The 10,102-nt window shown below is 41.6% G+C and overlaps 1 long non-coding RNA gene across 1 annotated transcript; it reads right to left on the reverse strand.

Annotated features, from left to right (window-relative positions):
- Window positions 1-3,801: 3,801 nt before the first annotated feature.
- LOC143030814 (uncharacterized) lies at window positions 3,802-6,242 on the reverse strand. Its single transcript, XR_012966934.1, has 4 exons — window positions 5,959-6,242; window positions 5,050-5,149; window positions 4,143-4,232; window positions 3,802-3,949 (listed from the first exon to the last, which is right to left on the reverse strand). It is a non-coding gene; the product is annotated as an uncharacterized LOC143030814 (long non-coding RNA).
- Between the last annotated feature and the right edge of the window lie 3,860 nt (window positions 6,243-10,102).

A 10,102-nucleotide genomic window follows, 5' to 3' on the forward strand; every position in this document is an offset into this window, starting at 1 on the left:
GACGACCCTTCATGAGGACCCTTTAGGATGACCCTTCAGAACGACCCTTCAGGATGGCCTTTCGGGATGACCCTTCAGGATGACCTTTCAGGACGACCCTTCTGGACAACCTTTCAGGATGACCCTTCAGGACGACTCTTCAGGATGACCCCTAAGGACGACCCTTCAAGAATACCCTTTAGGATGACCTTCCAGGACGACCCTTCAGGTTTTCTTGCAACAGTGTTGAATTGTTCATTTCATGCTTGCTATGATAGGCTATCATTATATTGTTCATGTCATTTTGGCCTTTATTTTCTCAGGGCATGTTTGAAGAATCAACTGCAAAAATAGTATTCGAAAACCCCTGTGCTTGCCAATTAATGACAGTGACAAAGTTAAATGTATTATATTGTTTGTGCCCAAGGCTAAGGTGCGTCGTGGTTTTTTTTTTGTTTTTTTTTCATGGGCGGAGTCGATTTTTATCGGATCATGCTTCGTCGGAGAACGTTTTTCATATGACTATTTTTAGAACTAGAATTAGGACTAACCTAACCTAACAAACCTATTATAGGCCTAGTCTATATTCTATATAGTCTATAGTCCCTTTCAATCATACAGGCAGAGGTTCAAAATATGAAAAACGTTCATATACCGTAAGGCCTTGATTCCTAATTTTCTTTTATAATCACAACTTAACTTCTTAAGCTGTAAATCGTCTTTAACTGGTAAAGTAATTGTAAACACAAATGCATAAATGATGAATTTCTTTAGTCTAACATGTCTTAACTTTTAAAACATTGCTTCAGATTGACTCAGTAAGTAGTAAAATTCTGAAAATTTTCTTATCAAAAATTGATTAAATTGTACAGGTGAGACAACAATTTTATTCACTATGTTACTAGGCTAGGTCTATGATATATCAATGGATAGTATCCCTTTGGCTGACTTATATTCCTATAATATTCGTAGCCTATAATGTAACCTTAAACTGTTCCTTCAAAACAAGTGTCAGATAACCATTTCCTTTACGTTTCCTAATTAGGTAAATAATGAACTTTGCGAATATGACAAATGTACAATTGCTACTGCAACTCAAGTTTGTAATGACCTCAATACTGTAATGCCTGTTCTTCCTACACCAAAGCCTCGTTTCATAAAAAAAAAAAACGCAGCAGAAACAGTGAAGATGAGATGGATATGCGATTCCTAACCCATTGAACTCCGATGACAAGATTCTTTGTCATTTGGTCAAATAAAACAAAAAATCATAAAACACCAAAATGTTTGATCAAACACCAGAAAAATATGACGTCAGTCCTCCTCGCTTCGCTCGCGAGCGAGCGAAGCGAGGAGGACTGACGTCATATTTTTCTGGTGTTTGATCAAACATTTTGGTGTTTTATGATTTTTTGTTTTATTTGACCAAATGACAAAGAATCTTGTCATCGGAGTTCAATGGGTTAAATGAACTGAAACAGATGAGAGAAGAAGTGTCTTCACAGAAAAACACAGATCGGCAGTATCTCTTGAGCTTACTACCCATGATGAAGAAAATGTCACCGTCTGACCACACTGATATCAGGATTGAATTATATGATATTTTTCGTAGAAAGATGTTTAAACCCGCCACCACTGACCAGTATGGCTATTGGACTGACCAGAATCATTCATTCAGACCATCAGCATCTGCATCCAAATATGTAGACTCGTTGTATTCTAGTTCGAAGTATACTACCCTCTGAGAAGTAACTTTTATTTATTTATATATATTATATATATATATATATATATGTATATATATATATATATATATATATATATATATATATATATATATATATATATTTGTACCTTTACGTACCAGCAGGAACTTGCGCGACTCATGAGTGGTATTTGTAATTATTAGAATTTTCAATAAAGTACTTCTTACCTTATAAAAATTGCCATTCCTTCTTCAACCCCAATTGCACGTCTGTAATTAGCGTTTTTCATTATGGAAGGTCCAGTCATGTCCACCAGCTTCTTGAAGTTTTCATGAGTCATCCTGAAGGAGTTGCAGAATTTATATGGATGATTCACCAGATCAGGGAATAAATGACTAAAGCTTCCATAAACTGGTCTTTTGGCATTTAGTTCTTCATGGATCCAGATCGATTTTCTGTTCTTGCGTCTGTAACAACAAAGCCATAACACAGCAGCTGCTGCTGAAGCTGCAGCAAGCGGTTGTACGTCCATCCTATTTGAAATCTGGCGGGAAACTGAGCAGTAACTCCTATGAATATCGCTTTGACTTGACGAGGATTGACGATGTCGGTGGGAACGAGGTTTCGTCAAGTCAGCGCGCGTCAAATGACTCGCCTCGACTTGACGAGACGCGACTCGCTTGGTGGAAACGCAGCCTTAGGCTGAGCCGAAGTCTTCGTAATCTACTTCTGGATAGCTGCCCAATTAATTTTTTCATCTTTTCTGTATTCAACCTAGGGATCAAGTTCTCCAAGAGCAACAAGTTTCGTTGTGGTTCAAAGTCCTCTGTTGCAGCATCCATACAGCATAAAAAGATTTGCAAGGTCTTGTAAGGATACAATTGAAAACAAATTTAGACATTTATTAAGATACAAAGTTTGTAACCACTTCATTAATCAAACTACCTCTGACCTACACAAAATCCTTGTTTTGGACAAGGATCTACCTGAAGAACATCCTACTGTGCAATACCAAAATGCCCACTCAATTTACAAACGATTTACAAAGGATTACAAAGGCGGAGCATGCCGACAGGAGACCTTTAGTCCATATCTAGGTCGGATGCGAAAAAAAGACAAATAAATGAATAAATAAAACTATAATGTAAATAAAATACAAATAAATGCATAGGTATAGTTAAATAAACAAACAAGGTAAATAGTAATAATAAATTGACAGAAAAAAAAATTATAATCATTACAGCATTTTCCTTAGGTGTTTAAAGGATTCTTAAAGCTTCGAACTGAACTACATTGCAATCAACCATTTCCAACTTTCCGGCTAAGGAGTGCCATCAACTAATGGCTACTCCTTGTATTACAAACCAGTTCAGGTTCAACCTTTGAGTGTCGATACCCCTCGACCTAAAAAAAATCTTGTACCCCCTTCCAATAAAATACAATGCAGACTTTATTAGCGATTAACCTTGCTGATAAATGATCAGATATATTCAATACTGAACAAAGGTATTTTTATTCCAAATTAATGTCAATTTGGATACAATAAATGTACATTTTGGTTCCATGGTAAATGTTACCATTGCACTGGCTATCGTTTCTCGTAAACCCAGGTTAACCCATTAAACTCCGATGACAAGATGTCTTGTCATTTGGTCAAATAAAACAAAAAATCATAAAACACCAAAATGTTTGATCAAACACCAGAAAAATATGACGTCAGTCCTCCTCGCTTCGCTCGTTCGTGCATAGTGTCGCTTGTTAGTTAGGACAATAGATTACCTATCCCATCCCACCTATCATGCAAGACTCCAGAGTAGATTTGGTGGAAAAAGCAGTGTCGTTGAATTTATTCAAATTGTAATTCTAAAAGTGATGCTTGCACAATTTAAATGATACAGAAACTCAATTATAGATCGGTAACTAGAAGGACTAAGGTTGATTTGGCACAGCATATGCCACTTTCTGAATGGGCTCCTTGAACCGGACTAAATACAGCTTCTAATTACTTGCTGCTGTTGCTGTGAATGCAGAGAATGAATCCACAAGAACTAAAAACTCCACAACAGGCGTTGCCATGCGTGCAGTACAGGTATTAATTTTCTCGACCTACCTAGCTCGATGCAGAGGTGCCCTGTCCTGAATTGACGATCCCAGAGGAGAGATCAAAGTGTTGACTGGTGGAGAGGAGAGGAGAGGAGAGAATGGGTCAAGTCCTGGACGACGACGGAACGGCAGCGATTTCCAACAGCAGTCCCACGAGGTGGCTGAAAAATGGGAGGGCAACAGGCATCAGATTCATCATCAAGCGTTACCTAAATATAAAGACCAAAGAACCTCAAATGAAAGGTCATCCTTACATCGAGTGAACAAGGCAAGTGTCTATAGCTTTGTATTATTGCCATCGCACCATGATACAATAGTTTCCAATTTCAGAAATAACAAAATCTCGATACTCACCTTGGACTGAACAAGGGCAAACTGGGATCTTGCCCATTTCCTTAAAGTCCGTCAGAAAGCACCACTCCCGCTTCTGAAGACGTCAAGATCCTTCCCATGGCGAGGCTGGTCTTTGATCAGCTGTTCCTTCCAACCCCCAAGGCTCCATCCCCAGCACACCTAACCAGCAGTACAACTCCCCACCCACCCACATAGCAGGTACTTGTTCACCCAACCACTTTGGTAAATGCCACCTCCCCTCCCCCCACCCAGTACAACCTACTGGTTCATCACCTCTTCCCCCCATCTCCCAATTCAATCCCCAAAACCAAATCATCTTCCCAATACCTCTCCATGAGCTCCACCTTGCTATCTCTCAACTTCTCGTCTATTCTACCACCCCTCAACCCCGATCAATTGACAATCTTTCTTCCTTTACTACACCTCTCCACACATCAAGTCCCTCAATTACCTTCTATTCCTCCTTAGACCATCAACCACTTGTTCCTCCCAACCTCAACTCCTACTCCTCCTCCTTGTCTCCACACCACCTCAACTCCTCCTCCTCCTGGTCTCCACACCACCTCAACTCCTCCTCCTCGTCTTCACGGCCACCTTAACTTCGTCGTCGTCCTCCTCACACCACCACCACAATCACCATTTCTCCTCTTACCAGCTGCTACTGGACCACATTGATTTGCTCGCGTCAGGTGAGCCAATACCGGACCACAGATTGATTCACGTCCACCGGACCAACAGATTGTTAAAAAAAAAAAAATCCCAACTCCGTGTTAAGCAACCTTAATTTATTCATAACAATGCACCAAGATCACTATATACTATAGCAGTTTTCAAGAAAAACTTATTTTGAACAATTAGTATATGTGCAGCACTTTAGACAATGATGTAAATTTTATTTGTTACTAACCTTCACTCCTGTAGAAGTTCTGCCTATAAAGAACCGTTCTCTATTTCCTCTGGATCATTTAAGATAACTCACAATCCCTCTCGTTACATTAACAAGCTGTCTGGAAAACAAGATTCATTAATATGGAGAATATTTCCAAGATTAGTATAGTGCAACGAATCTCAAACACGAATAGTCAAGACTTACCTTTTGAAAATCGTCGACTAGGCAGTCTTCCAAATCCAACCGAAATTACCCGAAAAAAAAACGAATACTAATGGGAATGGTAGAGTAGTGCTTACGGGAGAGCAATCCGAAAAAAAAATGCACTTTTTATCAATCACGAAATATTAGATTTCCAACCTGGGGTTGGAGGGCCTAGGAACCGAAACAAGTCTTGGTAACGTTTCATCACGAAATAATTCGCTTGGTCACGCTTCAACGCAAATATTTACTTACCGTGAACTAGATAATCTCTAGTACTCACCCCGGGATCGCTTGGCCTCGTCTACGTCCTCTTCATTGTACCTAGAAGTGTAAATTTGTGATGCAGCAGCAGCGCGTCGTCTGTATCTACCGTATGCTCGATTCCTGGGCTCGGGACCTGCACGCCATTGCATACAATATAACCGCCTCCGTTTCCCCCTGGGCATAAGGTTTATTATGCAGTGGCAGTGGTACCGTGCCCTGGACTTGGTTTTAAGCATACGTGCCCTACGCTGTCGAGCCCGTAAGGCTTAATCTAAGACTCGTAAAGTCTATCCCCTTATTCGCGACCTCTTGGCTCGATCGCCTTGCTCTGCCTAGTCTAGAAGGTTCGACAACCTTCATTTAGGCTTAAGAGGTCTAATTCACGCATCTAGCTAAAACTTAACGAAAGTAACGTGCCTATATACGGGCCTTGCATGTATACGTGTTTTCCAAACCTACCTTGCACGATGCGGAGAGACGCTAGTTCCCAGATCGTACTTTCGATTCCGTTTAAGATTTCCCAAGATTCTAAGTTGCCACTTTCACGTCAACCAATAAAAAAAATATTCACGTCTTGACTGAAGGCTATCTTCTTGGGGAATAACGTCGACTTGGTGGCCGGGCAGGGAGGGACTAGGGTTGGGGGGAAGGGGTCAACGTTGATTCGTCGAATAGGATCTCGTGTTTTGACTCTGACAAATCACAGTCTTTCCCTCCACCACCCCACTACCTACATCGCTGGCTTTCACCAAAAAATGTCGACAATTGATCGTTACAATTTGTCTGCTTCAGCATAATGCCCAGTGGGCACGATACATTTGCTTTCCGGATGTTATCTTGCATTAGTAAAGACGTCGAGGGGCAATATGTCAAATGCTGTGTCATGTGTGAATGAGGGGTATCAAACACCGCATATTAATTAATTGCAACAGCTAAGATTAATTAGTGGCCATTTGCTAACAGGCTATTTCAGTGGGACGGAGCAAATCGTTCTTGATGGGTTGTGCGGATTTCTAAAATAAGCCAATTCCAAACATTACGATAGATTATCATATTCACTTCGAATTATCTGCATAAGCTCTACATTTTGGCGGGATCATTTGGCGGGGAATACCACTAACTCTATTTAGGCATTAAGACCCTTGGGACTTACTTATAATTACAATACAATACACTACAATTGCTGTGGGGTTTTTTTCTTTTAAGATGAGGCCTTTCTAAACAGTAAATGTGATTGTAATTGTGATTTGAGTAATTTGTATCTGTACTACCTATCACCTTCCATGACTTAACGTAACGACTTAAGTTATTTGACATTTGTAACTGTTTAATTGATATAACATAATCAAGGTGACATACTTATGCGCCATCCATACGTTGATGGGCATACATATACAAGCATATATTGCACACCCACACCATGCACAAAAACATACAGACCAACTTTGTATATTGATATAGATAGCTGTAATTTTGTTTTATTTCATTTAAAACCCTTGCAAGAGCTCGCTGCAAATATTCTGTTAGGACATGCTGAATGGATGCTGTAGCTATGCAACAATACATCACAGGTAGAGAAATCAAATTTTATGAGCTTCAAACACAACAGTCGAGCGAAATAGTTTCTTACTGGTTACAAGACCTGTTAGACAATGTAGAACCTACAGATTGGAGACCTTTTGATCCATAGGAAGGCTAAAAACTTAGAAAATAAACGTGGGTCAGTTTGCTCAAAGCAGGAATGGTTGCCAAAGGAATAGAAAACGTCACAATTTGCCAACCGAAAGCAATCTTGACCTTAGTAATAATTTATTGAAAAAAGAAAATGGCAGAATGTTGCAGATCGCAGGTCTATACATGCCAGGCCCCTAGGAAATCAACTTCACAAAATCTCGAGACTAATTAGTTGGACTGTATTGCCACTCACTCTGCATGGAAATGGGACCAACAAAGAATCTGAGTGTACACTCACTCAAAAAGGTATCGGTTTGTGTTGTTAGGTGTTCGTGGTTAGGTGACGAGTGAAACAACAGAATCGATGTTCCTGCACAGTTGGTAGTCGTGACAGAGTTGCGCCCCCACCCACCCCCGTTTTAAAATAAGCATTTAATCCGTGAGGATGTGACAAGATTGAAAGTAATTATATTTGCACCGACAAGAATTGTTCATATTTTAGTGTTACTGAAATCACACACAGACACACACGCACGCACGCGCACGCATGCAAGCACACACACACGCCCGCACACACACACGCACGCACACACACGCTCCCACACAAACACACACACACACACACACACACACACACACACACACACACACACACACACACACACACACACACACGACTCGGTGGCGTGGTTGGTAGAGCGCTGGACTGGGAAGTACGGTGGTGCTCGCAGTACCTGGTTCGAATCCTGCCCAGGGCCGAAATTATTTCGGTATCGCTGTGCTTCGGGTCGTTACTCTGACTCTCGTGGGCGGAGAGTTGTGTGTGTGTGTGTGTGAAAGGTCATAGCATTACCCATAGATCGGTCATACGAGCTCTGAGCTCTCTTCCGGGAGGGAAATAGCTGTCGATCACGAGTCCAACACGTGATCCAAAGACCAAGGTGAATACACACACACACACATACACGTAGTTCTAGGTTCGAATCCTGCCCAAGGCCGAAATTATTTCGGTACCACTGCGCTTCGGGTCGTTACTCTGACTCTCGTGGGCGGGGAGTTGGGTGTGTGTGTGTGTGCAAGGTCATAGCATTACCCATAGATCGGACCTACGAGCTCTGAGCTCTCTTCCAGGAGGGAAATAGCTGTCGATCACGAATCCAACACGTGATCCAAAGACCAAGTGAATACACACACACACACACACACACACACGCACCACGACTCGGTGGCGCGGCTGGTAGAGTCGCCGACTGTCACTACGGTGGTCCGGATTCGAATCCTGCCCAGGGCTGAAATAATTTCAGTGTCGCTGCGTCTCGCGTCGTTATTCCAACTCTCGTGGGCGGGGATTTTTTTTTGGGGGGGGATGCGTGTAAGGTCACAGCATTACCCATAGATTGGTCATACGAGCTCTGAGCTCTCTTCCGAGTGGGAAATAGCTGTCGATCACGAGTCCAACACGTGATCCAAAGACCAATACCATGGGGAACACACACACACACACACACACACACACACACACACACACACACACACACACACACACACACACACACACACACACACACACCAGAACTCATCTAATGGCGACAAACAGCCGCTAATGCTTAATCTTAAATGTAACAAATGTCTAACAAGCGATTATATATGAGAGGCAGTACAAGGTTTGTTCAAAATAAAGAAACCATATTTCTTATTTTCTTTTCATCGTATAACAGATCCCGTCTTCTGTTGAGAATGTATCATTATTAAATAAGAATTCGCCACTGCTCCGGAAGTGTCTCGCTTAATCACCTTTTCCGCTGTGCCTAACAGGCAAAGTGCACCTGTTACCTCTGACGGTTTCTGTCGACTGTGAAGCATTATGAACGTAATACGAATTCCATTCGAAGGCGTACCAACGGCTTCCAAGTCTTTTGAACAATGTGTCAGAGTTTACCGTTTACTTACGTCCATTTAAGTACTATTTCTTACCGATGATTTATTAGTGACTGTACATATTCAAACGGGGCATTTTGAACGCCTTCCCGCGCTTTCCACGTAGACAGCGACATAATCTCGTATCAGACTTGTGGGCTGAACACAAATAGCTACAATTTTTTGCGTCTAATTAATAAAGTAATTTTAGGGAAAAATAATGACTGTCTGATCTCCATTTATTCCCGTTTTTTCATCTGTGTTTACGTATTTGAAATGCATTCCCTTCATGGTACTTGGGCTTATATATTATGTTCTTTCATTACCCCATCGCAGGGGTCGAGAAGCCTGCCTTCTTCCGACAACAACATCATCTGACCAGCGTTGCCAGAATTCCACACCCTATTTTTCCACACGTTTTCTTTGATCGAAAACTGAACAGTGACTAAGCTATTCCATGTTTGTGATTGACGGAATTTCTATCGGCATAACGGACACACACAACAATGTGGAATAGGAGTGTTGCCACCAACAGAGTTCTCTAAACATTAGATGAGAAAGAAAACATAAATAATACTATTGAAGCATTTACCATCATAAACCGATGAATATTAGAATACCGCTAATTCTTTCCCTAATAAGGTAAGTGATAGTAACGTAACATAATTATTTGACTGAACAAAACTCACCCAATATTTCCTCCTTTTAATTAAAGGGTCTTAAAGAGTTGTCTGACCTATCACTGCCATTGTCACCGTACCCGTATTCAAATTGTGGCACTTGTGATTGCGAAGAGGGATCCCAGTCTGAGGAGCTGGTATGTACTGTATATGGGTTCTCTACGGTATTTTCTTGATCAGTATCACTATCACTGAGGTATTGTACTGCTGGTAGGTAGCCCGCGGGGCCCGACGAGTGGGTGAGTGGGTAGGTCCCCTGAGCCCCCCCCCCCCCGACAGGATGACGTTGCCCTCGCCGTACGTACTTACGTGTCCCCGTAGAGCCCCCTAAG

This window comes from Oratosquilla oratoria, chromosome 12, assembly GCF_046742065.1.
Source record: "Oratosquilla oratoria isolate Oo_2021 chromosome 12, ASM4674206v1, whole genome shotgun sequence".
Classification (NCBI taxonomy): Eukaryota; Metazoa; Arthropoda; class Malacostraca; order Stomatopoda; family Squillidae; genus Oratosquilla; species Oratosquilla oratoria.